This window comes from Myotis myotis, unplaced genomic scaffold, assembly GCF_014108235.1.
Source record: "Myotis myotis isolate mMyoMyo1 unplaced genomic scaffold, mMyoMyo1.p scaffold_m19_p_2, whole genome shotgun sequence".
NCBI lineage: Eukaryota > Metazoa > Chordata > Mammalia > Chiroptera > Vespertilionidae > Myotis > Myotis myotis.
Window position 1 is genome coordinate 28,954,382 of NW_023416324.1, and position 24,552 is coordinate 28,978,933.

The following is a 24,552-nucleotide window of genomic DNA, read 5'->3' on the forward strand; positions in this document are numbered from 1 at the left end:
TAGGAGGGGTGCTCCTCTACTCTGACACTCTGGGACTCATGCTTCTTTCCTTCCCAAAGGCTTCTGATCCCCAACCCCATTCTGGCAGCAATCCAGCCCTGTTCTCCTCGATAGGAACACGCACTTTAGAAAAGCACCTCAGAATCCCAAACAGGTGGGAGGTGAGGAGCTGCCCAAGATTTATAGAAGGTGGTGATGAATGGGAACCCCAAATCTCCAGACTGGAAGGAAGTCCAAACGTGAGTCTTTCTACTCTTCCTTCTTCATCTGGCTGAACCTTCTCAAGTGACTCAGAGAGATTGCTAGTTTAGACTTTTTGGCCTTGATCCCAGCCTGAGGTTAGAGCCTGGTGACGACCAGCCTCAGTTTATTCCTCTGATAAATACGGACAATCTCAGCTTTGTCCATCTGCTTAGATACATGATACAGACAGTATTTTTTAGTACCATTCTGCCTACAGCCCAACTCAGATGATGGCGGGCTTTGAAAACTGAAGGGCTGGGGAGAGAACGCGTGTTAACTGTGCTAGCAAGAATCCACCTAAATGCCCAACAAAAACCCAGCAACTTCCAATTCCCTTGGCAACTTGGTAGAAGAGGGAGCTTCTACCCTCTCTCAAGAAAGCTGGCAAGGATGGCCTCTTCTTCAGGACACAATTTTCCTTATCACAGTATATAGTAACTAATCTATTTGCTTCCCATTAGACTGTGAGTTCTTAAAGTGGAGAGACTATCCTTTTATCCAACTCACTGCTACCAGCCTGGTCCAAGCCATCATCCTGCACTTAATTAATGGTTCAGAATTAACCATTTAAATACTGGAGTCTTTGGCTTCCACCATTGTCTGCTCACTGTCTACTCTTGGCACAGTAGCCAGAGTGGTATTTTTGAAAGCATGAATCAGATATTACTCCTCTGTTGAAAGTCCTGTAGTGGCTCCATTTTAGCCAACATCCTTAAAATGGCCCCACTCTGACCTGCTCTCCCATTCCTCTCTCATTTACTCACCCTGCTCTAGTTGTCCAGGCCTTCCCATTATTTCTAACACTCCCAGGAATGCATGGCCTCAGGGTCTTCCTACTAAACTAGCTGTTTCTTCTGCTTAGGACACTTTCCCAGACAATGGCATGGCTCACTCCCTCAGCTCTTTCAAGTTTTTCATTAAAGTCACCTTATGAATTGGGCTATCCCTCATGGCTCTAAACTCCATTCTGTAAAACTGGAATTAGAATATTATGAATCTACCTATATTTCTCTTCCATAAATTTTCTCTGCTACCCCTATTACTTTGCTCCACATACTCCCCTCTCCACTAAATATTTTCCTTTCTCCCACCCTTTTGCCCAGTGCAGGCCTAAGGCTATTCACCTAGTCCTAGACCTAGATTGATGCATGAATTTACTTGAAAAAGGCGAGGTGAAACAAAAATATGAGAGCTCAGTTGAGATGAAGCTGGAAAGAGAGATAGATTTGGAAGACATTGCGTTTGAATCCTGGCTCAAAATTTCAATGCTTCGCCCTAACCGGTTTGGCTTAGTGGATTGAGCATCAGCCTGCAGACTGAAGGGTCCCAGGTTCGATTCCTGTCAAAGGCATGTACCTTGGCTGCGGGCACATCCCCAGTAGGGGGTGTGCAGGACGCAGCTGATCGATGTTTCTCTCTTATCAACGTTTCTAACTCTCTATTCCTCTCCCTTCCTCTCTGTAAAAAAAATCAATAAAATATATTTTTAAAAAAATTTCAACGCTTCTGAGCCTCAATTTCATCAGCTGCAAAGATGAGCATAGGAGTTCTATCTCAGGGGCTTGGTGAAGGCACTGAATGAGAAGACAGGTAAAAACACCCGGCCTGTGGTCTCCCCTAACTGGGGAGTCCACCAGATCAGAATTTTGGCACCCAACACATGGTCCGGGCTGAAGTATTTGCTGAACAAGTACATTTATTGATAAATAAATGGTAGATGTTAAAAGAAATATCCACACCCTCTCCAGTTTTCTTCATACCCCTTACCCTGCCAGGTCTATTTTTCCCATAGCACTGAACACAGTCTATACTACCAAATAACTTCCTTGTCATCTTTATTATCCTTCTCTCCATACTAAATGATAGCTCCAAGAGGGAAAGGTATTCCCCTCCCTCTTTCCGTTCACTGACACATCCCAAGCACTAAAGGAGTGCATGACAACCTTAGTAGTGATGGGCAAATGTATGTTGGATCAGTGGTTCTCAACCTGTGGGTCGCGACCCCTTGGGGGGTCGAACGACCCTTTCCCAGGGGTCGCCTAAGACATCAGAAAACACATATATATTGTTTTTGTGATTAATCACTATGCTTTCATTATGTTCAATTTACAACAATAAAAATACATCCTGCATATCAGATATTTACATTATGACTCATAACAGTAGCAAAATTACAGTTATGAAATAGCAACGAAAATAATTTTATGGTTGGGGGTCACCACAACATGAGGAACTGTATTAAAGGGTCGCGGCATTAGGAAGGTTGAGAACCACTGTGTTGGATGAATGAGTGAATGGATATTTTTATCTTCAGAATTTTGCTAGTCTTATATAGAAAGGAATACAGCAGTACTTTGAATACCCAGGGCCTAGAAATGATGAATTACCAGGTGTTCAATGTTTGCTGAAGCAATTGGTTTAGTCAGCTCTTTAACCACCGGAGACTACGTCCCAGGGCTAATTGGTTCAGGCTTTCCTTTTCCTATCATCCAATCAACCTAGTATCCATCTAACAAAATCTGAGTATCCAAATATTGAGCACCTACTCTGAGTTCAAAAGTATGACTTAACGCGAATAAAGCATCAGCAAATACGTCTGAATGTCATAAAGTGTGAAATCACAGGGCAGATGACCGGTGCTAATAGCTTAACAATCAGTGAGGACTGACGTATAAGGCAATTCCAAAGTTCCCAGGCGCCCGCATACGCTTCTCAGCACTCCACCTGTGGATGGCAGGGGCCGTAACCTGGGCAGCTGCTTTAGAACCAGAGGCCCTGCGAGTCCCGCCTGCTCTGGGGAAGGAAACCAGGGCCAGGCATGGACAAGGCCTGGGCGAACAGCAGGTGTCCAATGTTTGCAGAAGCTGGGCCTGGACCCCCGCCCGGTTAAGCTCTGAAAGGCAGGGCGTCCTGAAGCGCCAAGGTGCCTTTGGAATCCGCGGAGCGCCAAGGAGCAAGAGGGGTCCGGTTTCCCGGGGAGGCTACGGTCTCTATCACGATGAAGTGGCGAAACTGGGGGGTAGGGGTGGGAGCAGGTCACGAGGCGCCATTGCCTGGGGTCATGGGGCCCTTGGAATCCCTGGGTAGGGTCCCAGGCCGCAGGTCCTTGCTGTCCTCAACTAGAGTCGCCTCGGCCGCCCGCACTCCCCAGTCCCCGCTCCGAGGCGCACGGCCCCGAGCGGCTCCGAGACGCGGGCCGCGCCACCACGCCCGCGGCGCAGAGGCCGAGCTCCCGGAGCCTCAGGGCACTACTTGTCCCAGCGGAGGGATCCCGCGCGTCGCCGCCGCCACGACCGCGGAGGAGCCGTGACGCCGCCGACGCCGGGTCGGTGGCGCAGCGACGTCGCGGGAGGCGGAGGCGGGGGGGGGGGGTGGGGGCGGGGGCGGGAGAGGGGAAACGGGTCGGGAAGTAGTTCCGGGTGCGCGGCCCCGGATGTTGGCTGCTCCCGCTGCCGCCACCGCTCTGGGCGCTGCTTGGGGCCTCGGCCGCTCACACCAGGCGCCGTTGGGACCTTTCCCGGGGGCGAAGACGCACGCAGCGGCCGGGGGCTCGGCCGGGCCGTCCCGGCCTGCGCAGCCTGAGGTGAGCGCCCGCCGCCGAGGCGGCCGAGCCGGGGCGGCGGGCGAGGAGGCGGGGCTGGGGCATCTCTCGGGACGGAGGCTGGGGCTGCCCTCCGCGAGACGCCCTCTCCCTTCTCTCAGCCGCGGACGCGCTGCGGGGTGGGCGGCGGGCGGAGCAGGGCGCCCCGCTCGGAGCTGGGGCCTTGGCGGTCGGCGAGGGCCGGGTCCCTCCCTCCCCCGCGGCGCTTCTCAGCTGCTGCTGCCCCTCAGCCGGGAAGCGGCGGCTCTGCGCCTCCGTGACTCCCGCCCCGCCCGCCCCTCCCCCAGGCGGGGCTCGGGGGAGCCTGACGGGGTTCCCGGGGGCGCCGGGACCGAGGACCTGCCCCTGGCCTGGGCTGGCTCCCTACCCGGGCGCGAGGCAGCCTCTCCCCTTCAAGCTGGCGGGCGCTTTTCCGCGGGCGAGGCGGGCCGTTCCCCCCCCCCCCCCCTGCCTCTGGGCTGCCCTTTGGGGTGAGGAGGCCCGCGCGAGGGGCCCGCGTTCCCACCCATCCTGTCGCCGCGTCCTTTGCCGGCCTTAGGAGGAGGCAGCAGTTCCATGCGGACGTGTTGCTGTCCTGTGTGTGTTGCATCCTGCCCACGTGGTAGGGTGTTCCCTCCCCCCCACCCCCACCCCCCTCCATTTTTGCAGCTGGTGAGGAGGGAGGTTAACGGGGTGGTTTTTCCTCTGTGATTTCCTCCTGGCGGCGTGGAAGGTGTTAGGGTCAGTGTTCCTTGCTGAGGCCTAGCTCGTGAGGTGGAGGAGGCGGGAGTTGTGCTCGAAATCGAGGCCGGCAGGGGCCAGCGGGGCTCCGTTTCATTGACATCTTTCCTCCTCTCTCCCGCTTGGTCCTGAAGGGAGAACACGCTCGAGCGGCGTGCATCGGGGCGTATAGTTTTCTCTACTTGTGTGTATGGCTGGCCAAGGAGTCTCTTTTCTGCGTTGTGCAATCTGCGTCTCTTGTTCCTAGTTGGATTCCTGAATGAGCTGTGTTGGGCCGGCCGTGGAGTGAGTGGTCATCAGTTTTGTCTTTTCCGGGCATTTATTTAATTTTTCCCCCCCTTCTACTGCGTTTCCCATTGAGACAAGCGTGTGTGTCAGTCACGGAAGCTGTATGCGTCGTTTTTGACTTGCAAGGCAGCGCCAGATAGTTTCACCGAGTCGCTGGTCTACTGGGGACTCTCTCATTTGACTTCCCCCTGTCTGTTGGGTGTCAGGGCGCCGTGTTTTTGGAAACTGGTTTTGAAACGTGTTTTGAGTAGCTTCTTTCCTTCCTGTCTCTTCCAGGTGAAGGTTTCCATCTTTCTGTACTTACCGCTTTTGTGACCACAGATTGCCCTCTTAATAGGGAACGGGCCACAGTCGCAGTGAAGTGAGCCTTTTATTCCACCCAGGCCTTAGCAGATATTTATAGAGAAGCTGTAACTCCTCTCCATTTTTACGTTTGGTGGCATATAGAGATGTGATTGCATTTTAAAGTTTTGTAGTTGTTGTTGTTGTTTAGATAAACCTGAGACTTACTGTTTTATTTTGTGTCTCGGAGTTGAAGTGAATTTTCTTCTTGGTTTTGTGCTGCTGAAGATACTAGGACTTTGTCATGCCTTTTTAAAGTATTTTTTGGATGGGGTCAGGACATGTTTATTTTGACTCTTTGGTTCATTAGTTCAGATAAAATAAAAAGTCTTAATATTTTGAAGTCATTTTTTAGATTCCAAAATGGCCAGCCTTCTCAACTTTTTTTGGTTTGTTTTTTTTTTGCATTGTGCATTATCTTTGAGTATATATTTTCCTTTTATCTGGTATATTCTCCTTTGTAAAAAAAATATTTAAATACAGATTCCATCTGCTTTCATCGTGCTAAATATGGGCGGGACAGTGGAAAATAGAGAATGTTGTGATAACATTCTGAGGCATATTGTTTTAGTAAGTCAGTCAGCATTTGTGTCCTGCAAAATCCTGTACTGTGTGTGAAGTAGCCTGTATGAAGGAGACACAAGAGATAAAATATGTAGTCTCTTCAAACACTTCCAACTTCTGTTGGGGAAACAACACTAATAAGGTCCATTATTTGTAATTACCAAGTAACAAACTTTTGGAATAATAGTGCAACCAAAGTCAAAGGTATAAGTGATAGTTGAAAAACAGAAATTTCAAAGGGGAAGAGATGTATTCTAGGAGAGTGACTGGTATTTGCAGACAGAGAAGTGGCAGCATACAAAGATACCAAGCACTTTGGCATGGAGAATGTGTATTGGTGAATAATAATAAATGAGCTTAGGATTGGTATTGGTGAAGAATGTGTCAATGATACAGGGTTTGGTTTGATGGGGTATTGCAATGGGTTTTAAAGAGTGGGAGTAAGATGATGCATATTGTTTCTTTTTTTCTTTTTTAATTTTTAAATTTTCTTTATTAAGTTATTACATATGTGTCCTTATCCCCACATTACCTACCCTCCATTCCCCACAGACAACCTCCGTGTTGTCTGTGTCCATTGGTTAGGCCTATATGCATGCATACAAGACCTTTGGTTGATCTCTTCCCCTTACCCCCACCCTCTCCTACCTTCCCTCTGAGGTTAGGCTGTCTGATCCATGCTTCTCTGTCTCTGGATCTGTTTTTGTTTATCAGTTTATGTTGTTCATTATATTCCATAAATGAGTGAGATCATGTGGTATTTATCTTTCTCTGACTGGCTTATTTCACTTAGCATAATGCTCTCCAGTTCCATCCATGCTGTTGCAAATGGTAAGAACTTCTTTTTTACCGCAGTGTAGTATTCCATTGTGTAGATATACCACTGTTTTTTAATCCACTCATCTGCTGATGGGCACTGAGGGTGTTTCCAAATCTTAGCTATTATAAATCGTGCTGCTATGAACATAGGGGTGCATATATCCTTTCTGATTGGTGTTTCTAGTTTCTTGGGATATATTCCTAGAAGTGGGATCACTGGGTCAAATGGGAGTTACTGCATATTGTTTCTGAGGGAGGTTTTTGTCTTAGCTAGTGTTCTGCTGGGAGACTACCTAGAATGCTCTTGGAGAATTTTAGGAATGAGATGACAAGGATCTGGCGTAAGATAGTGATTATGGGTATAAAATAATAGTTAGCATTTATTGAGTACTTACAGTATGCTGGGCATTGTTCTAAGTTCTTTACATGTAGTATTTACCTCATTAAATCTTCATAATAAGGTCTTCTTATTCCTATGGAGAAACTGGGTTACAGAGAGATTAAGTGACTTGCCCAAACTCCAACAGAGGAAGCAGCAGAGCCAACTAGGATTTGAACCCAGGCAGTCTGGCTTTTGAACTTATGCATTTAATTATAAATTATACTGTTGAGCTTATACATTTAATTATAAATTAAACTGTCCTAAGAAAGTATAGAATATATAAGAAGACATTTGTGTGAGTAAAAATTAATTTGAACTCATTGATGACTGAATGTGGACAAAGGTAAGAGAGCAAATAAAACATTAAAGTCGAGCCCAGAGTGCTGGGAGGATGGCTGATAATAGTGAAGAAAATAGGAAAGTGTCACTGTTCAGGAAAATGAGCTAAAGTTGGTTATGGGCAACACTAGATTGTGTTCAGTCAATTTTTCAATAGCACGCTAGTGCTCCTGCCACTCCTGATAGCCTTCTCTCCCTTCTGGTTTGGCTCTGGAAATGCACACTTAGTTTAGTATTGATCTAAGCAAAACAATTAGGAGAACATTTGTTCAGAATAAAAAAATGTATATCACATTGCAAAGTCCTGTAGAAATAGCATAGGAATTAGTTATTTTGGTTGAGCCACACCACAGCTTTCCAGGCTTAGTGAAGATAACCCAGAGCTGACTAGAGTAGAAGTGTCTGTATTGCATTCCTATAGAGATGCAGTATAGATTGTGTATTGGGAGGTCAGTAGTATGATGTTGAAAGAGCTTTGAGATTTGGAACTTTGGGAGACATTATAGGCTAATAGGTAAAGCATTCTGAGAAGAACCAAGAGGTACATCTGCTACAGAAGCCAAGGATAGGGATGGTAGTGTGGTTGACAGTATCAAGTGTACTCCAAGTTCAGAAACAATGATCACGATGAAAAGATTACTGAACTACTAGTAAGACTAGGACCAGGAGGTAATTTGTAACCTTAGAGAGAATTTTGAAAGGAAGGATAAGAACAGATGCCAGATTTGTTTTCCATAGAGGATTTGTAGTGACATTATGGTCTGGTGTAATTTGTAGCATTTTCTCCTACTGCTTCCTCCAGTCTTCATTCTTGTCCACATGTCAGAGCTAATCAGATATCAGAAAACTTGCCTTTTTATTCATTTAAAAAGGAAAACTTGTGGCCCTAGCTAGTTTGGCTCAGTGGATAGAGTGTCGGCCTGCGAACTGAAGGGTTTGATTTTAGTCAAGGGCACATGTGGTGGGCTCAGTCCCCAGTAGGGGGCATGCAGGAGGTAGCCGATCAATGATTCTCTCATTGATGTTTCTGTCTCCCTCTCTGAAGTCAATAAAAACATATTAAAAAAAAAGAAAAAAACTTGTGTTCCAAAGTCAGTGATTTTTATACTTTCACGGTTCTCTCAAACAAATTTTTAGAAGTATTATTGAGATATAATTCACATACTACACAATTGATCCATTTAAAGTATACAATTCAATGGTTTTTAGTGTACGTATTCACTGAGTTGTGCAGCCATCACCAAATCTTTAGATATTTCATTATTCCAAAAAAGAACATTTGTACCTGTTAGCAGTCACTCCTTACCCGCCCCCTCCCCCCCCACCCTAGGCAACCACTAATGTACTTACCATCTCCATAGTTTTGTCTATTCCGGACAATATATATAAAATAGAGAATGCTAATTAACCGGGACTCTGTAACGGGTTGACCGGACAGGAGGAGGCTGTGCGCGCAGCGTCGGAGTTGGGGTGGCAGGGGCCTCCGCGTTCACGCCTGTGCTGGGGGAGGTTCTGATCAGCAGTGACCATGGCTGCTTCAAGGGCCGGAGAGGGAGTGGGCGGCGCTGCGGGATTTTGTATCGCGGTGGGCTCCTGGTTTCAAATAAATGGATCATACAATATATAGTCTTGTGTGTAGCTTCTTTTCCAAAAGCATAATGTTTCAAAGGTTATCCATTTTGTAATTTATATTAGTATCTCATTTTTGTTGGTAAGTAATAGTCATGTATGGCTGGTATCATGTATGGCTGGTATACCTTTTATCTATTCATTCTTCCATCCCTTGATGGACATTTGGGTTTTTTACTTTTTTTTTTAAAAAAAAAAACCACACAAAAAAACACCCTTCCCTATCTTTATCTTAATCCTCATCCTGCCAATTCCACTCCTCCCATGGCTTTTCTCTTAGGTCATAACCTCTGCTATGCATTCTACTAGGTATTATTGGAGATACAAAGATGAGTATGATATGGCCCTTGAACATTTATATAGTGTGTTTATGGTTTACATGTTTTGTTTTCATACATTATCTCATTTGATTCCATAACAGCCCTGATAGACACAGCATTTTTTAAGATGAACAATTTGAAGTTTAGATTCGTTGACTTGCCCAAGTTTGCACACTTGTGGTTCAGTGATTGAGCATCAACCTATGAAGCAAAGCAGGAGGTCATGGTTCAATTCCCAGTCAGGGCACATGCCTGGTTGCGAGCTCGATCCCCAGGTGGGGGCATGCAGGAGGCAGCCAATGAATGACTCTCATCATTGATGTTTCTAATTCTCATCATTAATGTTTCTATCTCTGTCTCCGTTTCCCTTCTTCTCTGAACTCAATAAAAAAAAAAGATTGCAGTTGTCAGTGATGGAACAATTAGGTCATCTTAGTCCATGTCCATTGCTATTTCCACTACTGTATGCTGCTGTTTTAACTTAAAGGATCCCCATGTGAATTCCTAGAGAATTAGAGGGACTGGAAAATCCCCTTACTTAGGGAATCAGTAAGTTTTAATGTTTAATCTTCAGGACTTAAAATGACGAGATTTAGAAAAAAAACCCAGATTCTATCATTTGTTTGCTCTGTGATTTAGATGTCATTAAATATTTCTGCCCTTTTTTCTCCCCAGAAATTTAGTGTAGATTAATGTGATGATAAGGGTTGTGATAATAATAGTAGCTAACATTTTTTGAGGCCTTACTATGGGCCCAAAAATGTTCTAAGTACCTTACATTTATTACTCATATAATCATAACAACTCTAAAAGGTATATTTTAAAATTTATGTTATTTCTTTAAATTAAATCTTTATTGTTGAAAATATTACATGTCTCCTTTTTTTCCTCCATTGACCCCTTGTAGCCCGCCCCCCTGGTAGATTTTATTATCAAAATTTTATATAAGAGTGCCGGGACTGGCATGGCTAGGGCTCAGGATCTGAAGAAGGGGTCGATGCACAAATGAAAACACTAGACAAGAAATATGAATTATTAAGGGGTGGGGGGGCCAGGTGGAGACCTCTCTCGGAGAGGCACACTGAAACCTGGCCTTACCCGCTTTTTATTCAGTTTTAGATACACATCTTGCTCTCAGCAAAGAACGGCAGACAGGTAGCAGACAGACTGTCTCTAAGGTCAATAAAGATCAGTAAGGTGCAGTAAACATTTATTTTGAGGCTATTAGGTCAGGAAATTGCTTCAAGCCACCGCTATCTCAAAACGAACAATGGTGCTTGGTGTTATCCCTGCTAATACCCAAGGTCCATCGGCCTTCCTGTGTTCCTTGGTGCACTCGCATGATAGTATTGGCAGTGAGTGGCTCCCCGCAGAAGAGGAAATTCGCACAGAGTGGTTAAGTAACTTGCTTAAGGGAATAGAGCTAGGACTGGAAAGAGCCAAAGTTTGAACCACTGCAGTTTGTTTTCAGAATTTAATGGCTATTTACTGTTTACTGTGTTGTGAATTAATAGAGGGTGATATTTCAAATTAAGGCATGACTGGAATATGAAGATTGGATTTTGAATATAGTTGGGGAAGCCAACAGCAAAATTAAGTTGACATTGCATCCACATTTCTTTTAAATAGGAACCTAACACTACAGTGTACATGTTGTTTAGGCAGTCAGGTACTTTTTTTTTTGTTTTCCCTCGTAATAGCCTCTCAACTCAGAAATTGCATTATTTTCAGTGTTTTTCACTGTCGGCTGTGTTAGTCACTTAGCTTTTCACATTGCTGCTATTCAGAAACCTTGGCTTGAGACAGCTAAAACTCGCTTTACCTCTCCTCAGCCTTCCTTTAACTGTGAATTTTTGTTTTTCACTTTGAACAGTCAGCCTTTCAGTCCTAGATGGAGGTACTCTTTAACTTCCTCTACCCCCAAACTCAGAAAACACCACAGTGATATTTTTTAACAACTGTCAAAAAATTTGGCCATCTTAATTGGCATAACTGGGTTTTAGTGTACAAATAGCAAGAACCAAAGCACAGTGTTTTCGTTAAAGAGATTGACTTATACTGAAATTGGAAAAGGCATCTGCTATACAGGGTTTTGGATTTAATAGAATTTGTTATAACCAGATCAGCAAAGCATTACTATGGGCCATCTGTTGGGATATGGAAATAGCTTTGTTATATGTAACCAGATGTTGTATTTATATTTATAACAGTGGCATTGTAGTTATTTTAAGTAACCTTTTGTAGTTAGGTACCTTTGGCTACTATTCTACTTGACATATCAATTGGTAACCTGAGAATGCAATGTCTTTTAAACTGGTTATTTCCTATAGAATTGAGACAAAGCATGAAACAGTACATGAGACTCATAATGTATTGTAACAAAATACAGGATAATTATGAATGTAAGATAATTAGGACCATATTCAATAAGAACTCTTACTTTGACACATTAATAGGCCTAGTTTCTGGTAAGTACTAAACCACTCTGGTTGTTCTAAGAATTTTACCAGAAATCTAAAGTGATTTAATTTGGCATATTCAGACCTAAATTAATTACACTGTTTGACTTATTTCTCATCATCAGCAGGTGAAGCAGTCTGTAATGGACTCAAACTTATGTAACGCAAGAAGTGGAACTGTTGTTAAAACAGTCTTAGAGAACTCTTTTCCAAGTTGACTGCTAACAGTTTGGGGATGGGGAAAGCCCCTGAGTGGGAGTTTTTAGACAGAGTCTCTAGAAATTCAACATGTTGGATGTCTTAGTCCCTTTGTGCTGCTGAACAAAATACCACAGACTGGATAGCTTATAAATAACAGGAATTTATTGTTCATAGTTTTGGAGACTGGAAAGTCAAAGAAAAGGTGCCAGCATGATATTTTGGGTAGTGCCCTCTTCTTGGTTCATAGCTGGCATTTTCTTGCTGTGCTTTCACATGATAGAAGGGACACGGGTTCCCTCTGGAGCCTCTTTTTGTAAGACACTAATTGCATTCATGAAGGCTCTACCCTGATGACCTAACCCCCTCCCAAAGACCTCACTTCCTAATACCTTTATGTTTGGGGGTTAGAATTTTAACACATGAACTTGGGTGGGGGATACAAACATTGAAATCATAGTATTGACTATTTTTTCATTATCTTCAAATCATGTAGGGAGGGTCATTGATTCCATTGACGAGTTGACTGATTATTCCAATATGACCCTGTGTCTGAAGGATACTTTACTTAGTAAACTATCTTTTAATTAAGATTTCACCTGGAATATAAAACTGAAAGCTGTGACTAAATTTTACCTAGACAGAGTACCATCCAGTGGTATCAAGGAAATAAGATTCACCTGATTGGTTGCTAGGGTATGGTGCTGATGTGACCTTATTAAAGACTAGAGGCCCAGTGCACGGGTAGGGTCCCTAGGCCTGGCCAGTGATCAGGGCCATCTGTGGGGCAACAGGTGGGGTGATCAGGGGTCCCCCACTGGCACCTGCCTTGGCCAGCCTGGTGTTGCCTGCTCATTGGCTCCGTCCCCCGCTGCCACCACTGGTTGCTTCCCTCTGCGGGATGACCGGCGGGGCGATTGGGGGCCCCCGGCTGGCCTCCGCCTTGCTGGCCTGGGGCCTGCGGGCTGGGGGCAGCTCCTGTGTTGAGCGTCTGCCCCCTGGTGGTCAGTGTGCATATAGCGACCAGTAGTTCCACTGGTTGTTCCGCCGTTTGGTGGATTTGCATATTAGGCTTTTATTATATAGCATTTTGGAAGTTGGAATCAACTTTTTTCCTAAGGTTAAGACCTGGTCTTACTGTGTGTTGAAACAGATTTGTGTGAGGAATTGGGAAGACTTCTAGAACTTAATAATAATTTCAAATTATGTTTGCTTACAGAAAGATGGGATTGGGAAGTGAGTTTACTATGGTAGAAATATGTTATTATTAAGATCATAGATTTTGGCTGATGGTTACATGGGTGCTTATTAAATTATTAAACTTAACTAAAAAGTTTCTGTGGCTTGGCTATAGAACTTTGGGAAATTTATTACTGATACAACAGCTAAATATGCTGTAGTCAGGAGCAGATTTACTTTTTTTTTTTTTAATATATTTTATTGATTTTTTACAGAGAGGAAGGGAGAAGGATAGAGAGTTAGAAACATCGATGAGAGAGAAACATCGATCAGCTGCCTCCTGCACACTCCCCACTGGGGATGTGCCCGCAACCAAGGTACATGCCCTTGACTAAAATCGAACCTGGGACCCTTGAGTCCGTAGACCGACGCTCTATCCACTGAGCCAAACCAGTCAGGGCCAGATTTACTTTTCTGAACTAAGATACAGCAGACTGTCGTGACAGGACATAAACAATATATGGCATCAGCTTTTGCTGCTAAGGATGGGTCTGTGTGTCTATGACATGTTTTACCTGTCTACTTTGTGTAAGGAGGTATTAATGGTATTATTGCACCATATATAGTAATCACCATTAAAAATAGCATATTTGCCTATCAGGGGAAGCCATCCTATATAATAAAAGCCTAATATGCAAATAGACCAAACGGCGGAACGACTGGTCGCTATGATGCGCACTGACCACCGGGGGCAGACGCTCAATGCAGGAGCTGCCCCCAGCCTGCAGGCCCTAGGCCAGCCAAGGCAGATGCGAGTGGGCCCCTCCCCCCCCACCTCCCTGATCGCCCCACAGATCAGCCCTGATTGCTGGCCAGGCCTAGGGACCCTATCCATGTAGGAGTTTCATGCACCAGGCCTCTAGGATTTTATATTGTTACTAGAGGCCCAATGCATGAAAATTCATGCAAGAGTATGCCTCCCTTACCCCGGCTGCCAGCACCAGCTTCTCTCCGGCACTTGGGACCCTGGCTGTCCTCACCCCAGCTGCCCACAGGCACCTGGCACCCCAGCTGGCTTCGCCCCGGCTCCCAGCTTTCTCAAGAAGGACATCCGGAATAATGTCCAGAAGACATCTGGTCTAATTAGCATGTTTCCCTGTTATTAGTATAGATTATAGAGCATGTGTGTTTTGGAAAGATTTCCACCTTACATTTGAATAATACTTTTTGAAAAAACATTATCTCTGATCTGATGTATTTTGGAGACTCACAACAGCCCTGTATTATAGATAGGGCAAGTAATATTCCTATTGACAAATGGAGAAGATACAAGCTAAGACTTAGTGTCACAGAGTCAATATAGTAGTAGAGCAGAGACAGGAACCCAGATCCTGCATTCTGTTTCTAGTCTTGTACGCTTTAGTAGGAAACTGACAAAGTTTTTATAAAGACTATATTTTTGAAGTATAAATGAAAGATTATGGACCCCAAAGGACCTGGGCTCGTTGGAACAACTCTTGTCTGTGGTAATATCAGACTTGGGGACATAAAACTATTGGGAGCAACTTCTTCCCTTATTAAATTTGGGTCAATTTTCAGTCATTGGATGCATTTTTACTTGAGCCTGCATTCTTTGGAGACTTCTAGAGGTAAGGAGGAGTTGGAATCAGAAGGGAAGTATTATTCAAATGTAAGGATTACTAAATAGCAGGTTTGGTCTTTTTTATGGAAGTATACACTGATAAAATTTAGGCATTGAGAAATTGTACCTAGAACACGAGGGTGCCTGGGTTAGTGCTATAGGGTATTGCCTCTTGCTCAGCGGGTAGGATGAATCCTATATAATAAAAACCTAATATGCTAAGTGTCCAGTCCGTTCAATCAAAGTGTAATATGCTAATGATATGCTAAGGCTGCTCAACTGTTCACTATGATGTGCACTGACCACCAGGGGACAGATGCTCTGACCCGTAGGTTAGCTTGCTGCTGGGGTTCAGCCAATTGGGACTGAATGAGATGGGCCGGACATGCCCAGGAGCCCTCCCGCAGGTCTTCCCTGGCTAGCCATCCTGCATCCCTTCCTGTCCCTGATTGTGCACTGGTGGGGTCCCTTGGCCTGGCCTGCACCCTCTCGCAATCCAGGACCCCTCGAGGGATGTCAGAGAGCCAGTTTTGGCCTGATCCCGCAGGGCAGGCCAAGGGAACCCACTGGTGCACGGATTCGTGCACTGGGCCTTTAGCCCTATATAATAAAAGAGAAACATATAAATTGACCGTCCCTCTGCTATGCCCACCAGCCAATCAGGAGTGAGTATGCAAATTAACCTGACAAAGATGGCAGGTTAATTTGTATACACAGGCCCCAAGTGGCCTGGGTCCCGGGAACATCCTTGGGACCCAAGCAACTCCTAGCCTGTAGGCTCATGTGTAGGCCCTGAGCGGCCGGGGTCCCAGAACGCCCCTGGCCACTCCGGACCTATGGGTGTAGGCCAGCCGTGGGGCAAACTACGGCCTGTGGGCCAGATCCGGCCCATTTGAAATGAATAAAACTAAAAAAAAAAAAAAGACCGTACCCTTTTATGTAATGATGTTTACTTTGAATTTATATTAGTTCACACACTCCATCCATGCTTTTGTTCCGGCCCTCCGGTCCAGTTTAAGAACCCATTGTGGTCCTCGAGTCAAAAAGTTTGCCCACCCCTGGTGTAGGAGCTAAGCGGATGTTCCTGCCCCATGGCTGCTTGTACGTGCTCCGGTGCCAAGCGGCGGCCTGGGTCCACGCCCCCTAGCCTGGCGCCCACAACGCGGGGCTGGCTGCCGGCCTCGAGGGGGTGCCCCCCCGCCCCCTGGCAGCAGGGACATGCCCCTAGCCCAGTGGACACAATGCAGGGGGCCCTCTGCACATGAGCTGCAGAGGAAACACCTTTTCTTTTTTAAAAAAAATATATTTTATTGTTTTTTTAAGGAGAAGAGGGGAGAGGGATAGACAGTTGGAAACATCGATGAGCGAGAAACATCAATCAGCTGCCTCCTGCACACTCCCCACTGGGGTTGTGCCCCCAACCAAGGGACATGCCCTTAACAGAAATCAAACCTGGGACCCTTCAGTCTGCAGGCCAATACTCTATCCACTGAGCTAAACCAGTTTGAGTGTAAACACCTTTTCTGACCGCTCATTGGTTAAGCCCCCTGTGTGCCGCCACTTGCAGTGTTCTTGGTACCTTGGGTTATAAGAATCCAAGAAGGTGATCTAGGGTTTTTCCACCACATCCCTGGAGGAAAAAAACAAAGGTCCGCTGCTGGAGGGGCTAAGAAATGTCATATCCTGCCCTAGCTGGTTTGGCTCAGTGGATTGAGCCTCGGCCTGCTGACCACAGGGTCCAGGTTCGATTATGATCAAGGGCATGTACGTAGGTTGCAGGCTCCTCCCTGGCCGGGGCCCAGGTCAGGGCTCATGCAGGAGGCAACCAATCAAAGTGTCCCTCTCACATTGATGTTTCTCTCTGTCTCTCCCTCTCTTCCACACTCTCTAAAAATCAATGGAAACATATCCTCAGGGGAGGATAAAAAAAAAAGAAAAATGTCATATCCTATGAAAGACACATCTTGAAAATGCCTAAAGAAAGTTGTCATTTTTTCATGGTGAAGGGACTGGAGTCTGTGTTGATGAAAACACCTTGGCGGCTGCGGTGGCTGGCAGTGGCTGCAGCAGCGGGGTGATGGAGCTGGTGCCTTCCCCTGATCAACCCAGTCACCTCCCTCAGAGGGAGGCCAGAGTGCGGCTTAGGCCTATGCCCTATGGGAACGGGCTTAAGCAGTCAATAGGACATCCCTTGAGGGCTCCCAGTCTGTGAGAGGGGGCAGGCTGGGCTGAGGGGAACCCCCCCCCCACCCCAGTGCACGAATTTTATGCACTGGGCCCCTAGTGACAGTATATAAAGAAGTTGTAACTACATAGAGAAAAAGACTGGGAAAGAAAACATCACAATGGATAGTTTTTATTGTCTCCCTTGAGCCTATTAATATATTCTAAGATATCTACAATGAGCATATATCTTTTTTATTGTCAGAAAAACAAATGTATGATTTTTATGGTTCAAATGAGAATTTGGAAAAGTATAAATGATAGCACATTTGAAGAGCAGTTTCACACGTGGTGCTATCAAAGTATTTTGCTTTCTGGGCAGTTAATAAATAAGTTTGATAAATTATTTGATTATGATCTTATGGATTGAGTTGTGGGCGTATTAAGTGCTTTGGGTTTTTCTTTGCATTATAATTTAGTAATTTAGCTCAGCTGATTGAAGAAATTAATTTTAGTCCCCCAGAAGCAACCAAGACCTTAAGTTTACATACAGTAGTTACTTATCAGTAAATAACCTAAAAATAGCATACTGCTTTATAATGAAAACTAGGTTTGGGATCTACTCATGCTTCCATTTCCTTATCAGGTTTCTAATAAGAAAAACCAAATTGTTAGTGCTTCTTTAAGGTACTGTTTTCATCCAGTGACATAGGACTCATTAATTTCTCTCACTAATTTGTTCATTGATTCATCACCTGCTATGTCCTGGGCACTGTAATAGATGCCAGGGATAAAGTAAAAAGACAGAGTCCCTGTCGGCAAAAACACTATCTTTTAGTTCGCGAGAGACATCACAGAGAGATACTTGGCATATGAATATCTTGGAATCTTGCTTTCTAGTTTTTAACTAGAAAGGCAGAATGACAGCTTGTTTGAAGAACAATGCATTTAGTGGTGTGGATAGATGGCTTTAAGAGGAGCTGATGGCTTCATAGTTATTTCTCTGACTGCAGAATATTGAAAAATCCTTGATCTAAAGAATTTCCTTATGTAAGGAGCATTTCTTATTGAGGCAGATAACCTGTGCATTCAAATTTATATCAGATTTGCTTTGGGCGTGTTATTAATTAACCTGTGTTGACTATTCTAGGATGGAGACTAGTGTCTTTTTTGTGTTTTATCCTCTACTAGAGGCCTGGTGCACGACATTCATGCACTGTGGGGGTGGTGGGGATCCTTCAGCCCAACCTGCACCCTCTCCAATCTGGGATCCCACTGGATCAGGCCTAAATGGGCAGTCGGACATCCCTTTCACAATCCAGGACTGCTGGCTTCCAACCACTCGCCTGCCTGCCTGCCTGATTGCCCCTAACCACTCCCCTCATAGCCTGATAAATGCCTAACTGCTCCCCTGCTAGCCCGATTGCCCCTAACTGCCCTCCCCTGCTGGCCTGGTCACCCCTAACTGTCCTCCCCTGAAGGCCTGGTTGCCCCTAACTGCCCTCCCCTGCAGGGCTGGTCCCTCCCAACTGCCCTCCCCTGCAGGCCTGGTCACCCCCAACTGCCCTCTTCTGCAGGCCTGAGTCCCCCCCAACTGCCCTCCCTTGCAGGCCTGATCGCTCCCAACTGCCCTCCTCTGCAGGCCTGAGTCCCTCCCAACTGCCCTCCCCTGCAGGCCTGATCGCCCACAACTGCCCTCCCCTGCCGACCATCTTGTGGCGGCCATGATCAATTAGCATGTTAATTGACATGTGCCCAGTGCCCAGTGAGTGATGGTCAATTAGCATGTTATTCTTTTATTAGATAGGATATCCCTCCCTGTAATCATTCTAGCTTGTAAGTGTTCTTAAAATGAGGTGCTCCAAACAGAACACAATACTCCATTTGTGAACTAAGCAGTGAAGAGTACATGGGACTGTATACCTTCCTTGGATCTGGATTCTATTCTTCTAATGAATCCTGAGATTGTATTTTGTTTCTTATTAGTAGCTGAGTCACTTTCTTGGCTCATAATCATTTCTCATATTAATTTACAAGAAGTTCTTTGAGTAGATTCAGAGAGATTTTCTATTAGTAGAGCTAATAAATGAATGCTGGTTTTCTTCTGATTGAGTCCAGGCTGTTTTCTCAGAAGTACCAGTCATTCTTAAGCTTCCTGAAATCTGAGAAAGAAAAGAAAAAGAGTTAATTGTACAATGCTGGATTTGACCAAGTAACAAAGTAATATCAAAAGTCCTACTGCATTGCTGAGTATACTCAAAAGTAGATAAAATATAGTGATTTGCTATAGATCCATCAGAGTCAACCATTATTAAGCTATTTGCCAAAACGTCTCAACTGTCTTTTGCTTAAGTATTCTATTTTTTTTTTTTTTTAAGAGGAGGCATGTTCTTTTGTTTTTTATAACATACATATTTTTTGTTGATTCCAGAGAGGAAAAGAGGGAGAGAGAGATAGAAACAACAGTGATGAGATAGCATCATCGATCAGCTGCCTCCTGCATGCCTGCTACTGGGGATCGAGCCCGCAACCCGGGCATGTGCCCTTGATCAGAATTGAATCCAGTACCCTTCAGTCTGTAGGCCAACGCTCTGTCCATTGAGCCAAGCCAGCCAGGGCAGCTGCTGGTTTTGATTTAATCAATTTCCAGACAAGGTCTACCTATTATATTTGGTTATGTTTCTTGTCTCTTTTAACATAACACAGATCACCCTTACTTTTTGCATAATTTTACTCCTTCTACTTCTTTGACCCTTCATGTCTTTGTACCAAGTTTCTTTACTGTTCTTTTATGTATATGAGTTTTCCTTCCTTTACAGCAGTTCAGCAAACATTTTTTTTAAAACATATTTTTACTGATTTCAGAGAGGGAAGGAGAGGGAGAGATAGAAACACCAATGAGGAGAGAGAATCATTGATCGGCTGCTTCCTACATAATTCCTACTGGGGAAGCAGGCTGAAACCCCGGCATGTACCAGGAATCGAACCTTAACCTCCTAGTTCATAGGTCGATGGGCAGGCAAACATTTTGAAATATTTATCATGCACAAAATGTGTTAGGCATTGTGGGAGATAGAAAGGTTTGACATGTACCTGGCACAATGGTAGAGACAGAAAGAACATGAAGCAGATTATTTACCTTCCTGGTCAGGGTTTATTATATAGTTGCGCCCCCTTCCCCCTCCCCAAAGCTGCCAGTTGAAAGTTCTTTATGCATTACTTTAATCATGTCCTGATCAGGGATTCTTTTGAATCAATGCAAACTAAACTGTTTTTGTCTTGTTACTCATTGGTTCTGTTAGCTCCCCCTTTGAGTTAAACTGGAACTCTTCAAGGCACAAACATCCGTTTTTCTTTTACCAAGTTTATGTTCTTGTGTAGAATTTTCATTTCTCAAGATTATGGACATTGTGGGAGTAGAAATCTTGTCTTATTTTTCTGTATAATACTGGGAAGCGTCAGTACTCCTGGTACATATGCCAGTGGGCTCTTCTTACTGTCTACTACCTTCCCAGTGTCAGCCAGAGCTTCTGCCAGTTAAGGGTGAGTAATCTAGGTCTGAGTCTCTTCTCTTACCTAAAAGCCTCCTTTAAAAAAGCCCATTCAGTAGTCTAAAACAGATGACAGATACATGGTTCACATGTTGCCACTTCCCCATCACCATGTGCAAACTAGTAATTGCTGGTTGTATTTAGACATGTCCTTGTCAGTGTAGCACTTCAGGCAGCCACTACCTATCCTATATAATAAAAGGCTAATATGCAAATAGACCGAACAGCAGAACAACCGAATAACTGGTCGCTATGATGTGCACTGACCACCAGGGGGCGTGCATGGAATATGGTGGGGGTCTGCACCAGGTGGCAGAACACAGAACATGGTGGGCGTCAGCCACAGTGGGATGGTGGAGCAGGTGAGTGGGGGCATCAGACCAAGGCGGGGCACTGGTCGCTGTCATCGGGGCAAGCCTCTGGTGGTTACTGAAAATTCTTTGCTCCTCCTGCCAGCGCCAGCCTCACTTGTACCCACTTCCGGCACCAGAGCCATTGCTCACACCCACTGCTGGTGCCCAGAGCTGGCCCCAATCACTCGGCACCATCAGCGGATGCAAGTGGCAGCTGCCAGCTCCGATTACCCCTCAGGGCTTCTCCACCTCCCCCTGTTCCTGAAGGGCAATTGGGGCAGCAGCCTCCACTCACACCCACTGATGGCGGTGGCCCCAATTGCTCTGCGCTGTCAGTGGGTACAAGCAGGGCCGGTGTCGTCAGCACATGGGAGTGGCAGTGGCAGGAACAGGGCTGCTAGCAGACAGGGGACCAGGAGCCATGGCAGGAGAGGCCGGGTAGGGGCGTGGAGTATGGGCCGAGACCCGCCCTTGTATCCATCACAGCCTCACAGCCCACAGTTCCTTTCAAGGTGCACAAATTCGTGCACTGGGCCCCTAGTCCTATCTAATAAAAGACAAAAAGGGTAATTGACCGTACCTTTGCTACGCATCCCATTGGCTAATCAGGGTGATATGCAAATTAACTGCCAACCAAGATGGCGGCCGGCAGCCATGCAGCTGAAGCGAGCAGGAGGCTTGCTTGCTCCAGTGATGGAGGAAGCCAAGGTTCCCCGCCTGCTGCGGCCCGGCTCTGAGCTCTGAAAGCAACAAAGTTTCAATTATAGAAGCTAAACAAACCCCATATACCTGCTTTCAGCAGGCCGTGGCCTCAGAGCTGGGAGCAAGCAGGAGCCGGCTCTCAGCTCCAGTGACAGCAACAAATTTTCAATTATAGAGGGTAAATAAATCCCAGAATTAAAAAAAAAAGTAAAAAAGGAGAGGCTGGGAGCTTCAGTCGCTGGCCAGCCTGAAAACGGCCCTCAGCCCCTCACCCAGACTGGCTAGGCACCCTAGTGGGGACCCCCCAACCCTAAAGGGGGTGTGGCCAGCCTGAAAACAGCCATCAGCCCCTTATCCAGACTGGCCAGGCACCCCAGTGGGGACCTTCACCCTGAAGGGGGTGTGACTAGCTGCAAACAGCCATCAGCCCCTCACCCAGGCTGGCCAGGCACCCAAGCGGGACCCCCACCCTGATCCGGGACACCCTTCAGGGCAAAGCAGCCGGCCCCCACCCATGCACCAGGCCTCTATCCTATATAGTAAAAGGGTAATATACAAACTGACCCTAACAGCAGGGCAATGGGTGTGAGTGCCGGGTAGGACTGCGGTGCGTGGGAGCAAAGAATTTTCAATTAACCACCAGAGTTTCGCCCCAATGACAGCAACCAGCGCCCTGCCTTGGTCTGGTGCCCTCGTTCACCTGCTCCACCATCCTGCCGTAGCTGACGTCCACCATGTTCTGTATGCACCCCCTGGTCGTCAGCGCACATCATAGCGACTGGTTGTTTGGTTCTGCCATTCGGTCTATTTGCATATTAGGGTTTTATATATATAGATAAGAAGTCCTGGCCCTGGTCTTATTTTAGGAAAAAATATAACCTAAGTTATTGATTTGTAGGCAGTGGTAGGATGGTTTCCTATAGAATTTTTTTCAGGATGTGTACAGTTGTATAAAACTTTTATTTTTAAAAATATACTTTTATTGATTTCAGAGAGGAAGTGTGTGTGTGGGGGAGAGATAGAAATATCAATGAGAGAATCATTCATTGGCTGCCTCCTGCACGCCCCTTCTGGGGATCCAGTCTGCAACCTGGGCATGTGCCCTGATGGGGAATCTAACCATGCTCTCCTGGTTCATGGGCCTGTGCTCAACCACTGAGCCACACTGACTGGGCAAACTTAAAAACAAACAAAGCAAAACATAAGTGTATCTTCATTGGACATCTTTATGTAATACGCAGTATGGTTTGGAAATAATGGAGCCCACCAGAAAACAAACTTTCCTGAACCACTATTGGTTCATGGGGTTATAGATTTGAAAACAGTTGCCATAGTAGAGTCGCTTACTGGTGAAACTATTACTTTTACTCCTCCCTTTCTGTTCCAGTTTGGAAGATGGGGGTGGCTCCTCTGACATTAGTGAGGGAAGAAGCAGGAACAGAATGAGAACATTGGTGTGTGATGGTTCTAAACTTGCTCTTAAAGAAACAAACAGCTTTACTGAGATACTCACATACCATACAATTCACCTATTTAAAGTGTAAAATTTAATGTTTTTAGTATATTCATAGGGTTGTGTAACCATCACTGTACTCTAATTTTAGAACATTTTCTCTCCCTTTGAAAAAAGCTCTACACCCATTAGCAGTCAGTGCTCTTTACCTCTCTCCCCTTCCCAAGCCCCAATAAACTACTAATCTAGTTTAATCTAACTACTAATCCACAGCCTAACTACTTATATAAATTTGCCTATTTTGGACATCTTATATAATAAAAGGCTAATAAGCAAATCAACCGAACGGTGGAATGACCGGTCGATATGATGTGCACTGACCACCAGTAGGCAGATGCTCAGCGCAGGAGCTGCCCCCTGTTGGTCAGTGCGCTCCCACAGGGGGAGTGCCTCTTAGCCAGACGCCACAGCAGTCAGATGCCACTGCAGTCAGACATCCCCTGAGGGCTTCTGGACTGCAAGAAGGCACAGGCCTGGCTGAGAGATTACCCCCCCGCCCCGAGTGCATGAATTTTGTGCACCAGGCCTCTAGTTTAATATAAATGGAATCAGGTAATATGTACTCTTGTGACTGGCTTCTTTCACTTAGCATATTTCTTTCTTTTTTTTTCACTTAGCATATTTCAAGCATCATACATGTAGTATATATCATTCCATTTTATTGCAAAATATCCCATTTATCACTTCATCTGTTAATGGGCATTTGAAGTGTTTCCACTTTTTTGCTCTTATTATTTAACTAGAGGCCCAGTGCACAAAAAATTTGTGCACTCGGGGGGGGGGGGGGTCCCTCAGCCCGGCCTGTGCCCTCTCGCAATCTGGGACCCCTCGGGAGATAACGACCTGCTGGCTTAGGCCTGCTCACGGGTGGCAGAGGGCAGGCCCAATCCCTAGGTGCAGCCCCTGGTTGGGCTCAGAGCAGGGCCGATTGGGGAGTTGGGGCGCCACCCTCTGTCATGCACAGAGCAGGGCGATTGGGAGGTTGTGATGCCACCCTCAGTCATGATCAGGGTAGGGCCAATTGGGGGGTTGGGGCACCGTCCCCTGTCACACTCAAGGCAGGGTTGATGGGGAGGTTGCGGCGCCACCCCCTGTCATGCACAGAGTAGGGCCAATCAGGGGGTTGGGGCACTGCCCCCTGTCACTCACAGAGCAGGGCCCATCAGGGGGGTTGGGGCTCTGTACACTGTCATGCACAGAGCAGGGCTAATCAGGGGGTTGGGGCGCTGCCCCCGTCACACACAGAGCAGGGCCCATCAGGGGGTGGGGCACCGCCCTCTATCACCCACAGAGCAGGGCCGATCAGGGGGTTGGGGCGCCACCACTCTCACACTCAGGGCAGGGCCGATGGGGAGGTTATGGCTCTACCCCGTCACACACAGAGCAGGGCCCGTGGGGGGCGGGTTGGGGAGCTCCCCCTATCAGGCACAGAGCAGGGCTGATCAGGGGGTTGGGGCGCCGCACCCTGTCACGAACAGAGCAGGGTGGATAGGGAGGTTGTGGCCCCGCCCCCTGTCACACACAGAACCGCAGGGCGATCGGGGT

At 46.1% G+C, this 24,552-nt stretch overlaps 1 protein-coding gene across 6 annotated transcripts in view; it reads left to right on the forward strand.

The window, feature by feature from the left end:
* The first annotated feature begins 3,654 nt into the window (after positions 1–3,654).
* The window catches only part of FOXJ3 (forkhead box J3), a 127,703-nt gene continuing 106,805 nt past the window's right edge, over positions 3,655–24,552 (forward strand). For all 6 annotated transcript variants that reach the window (XM_036347272.1, XM_036347276.1, XM_036347271.1 and 3 more), the window contains exon 1: positions 3,655–3,826. The gene's annotated coding sequence lies outside the window, so the exon portion shown is untranslated. The remainder of the gene's footprint in view (positions 3,827–24,552) is intronic.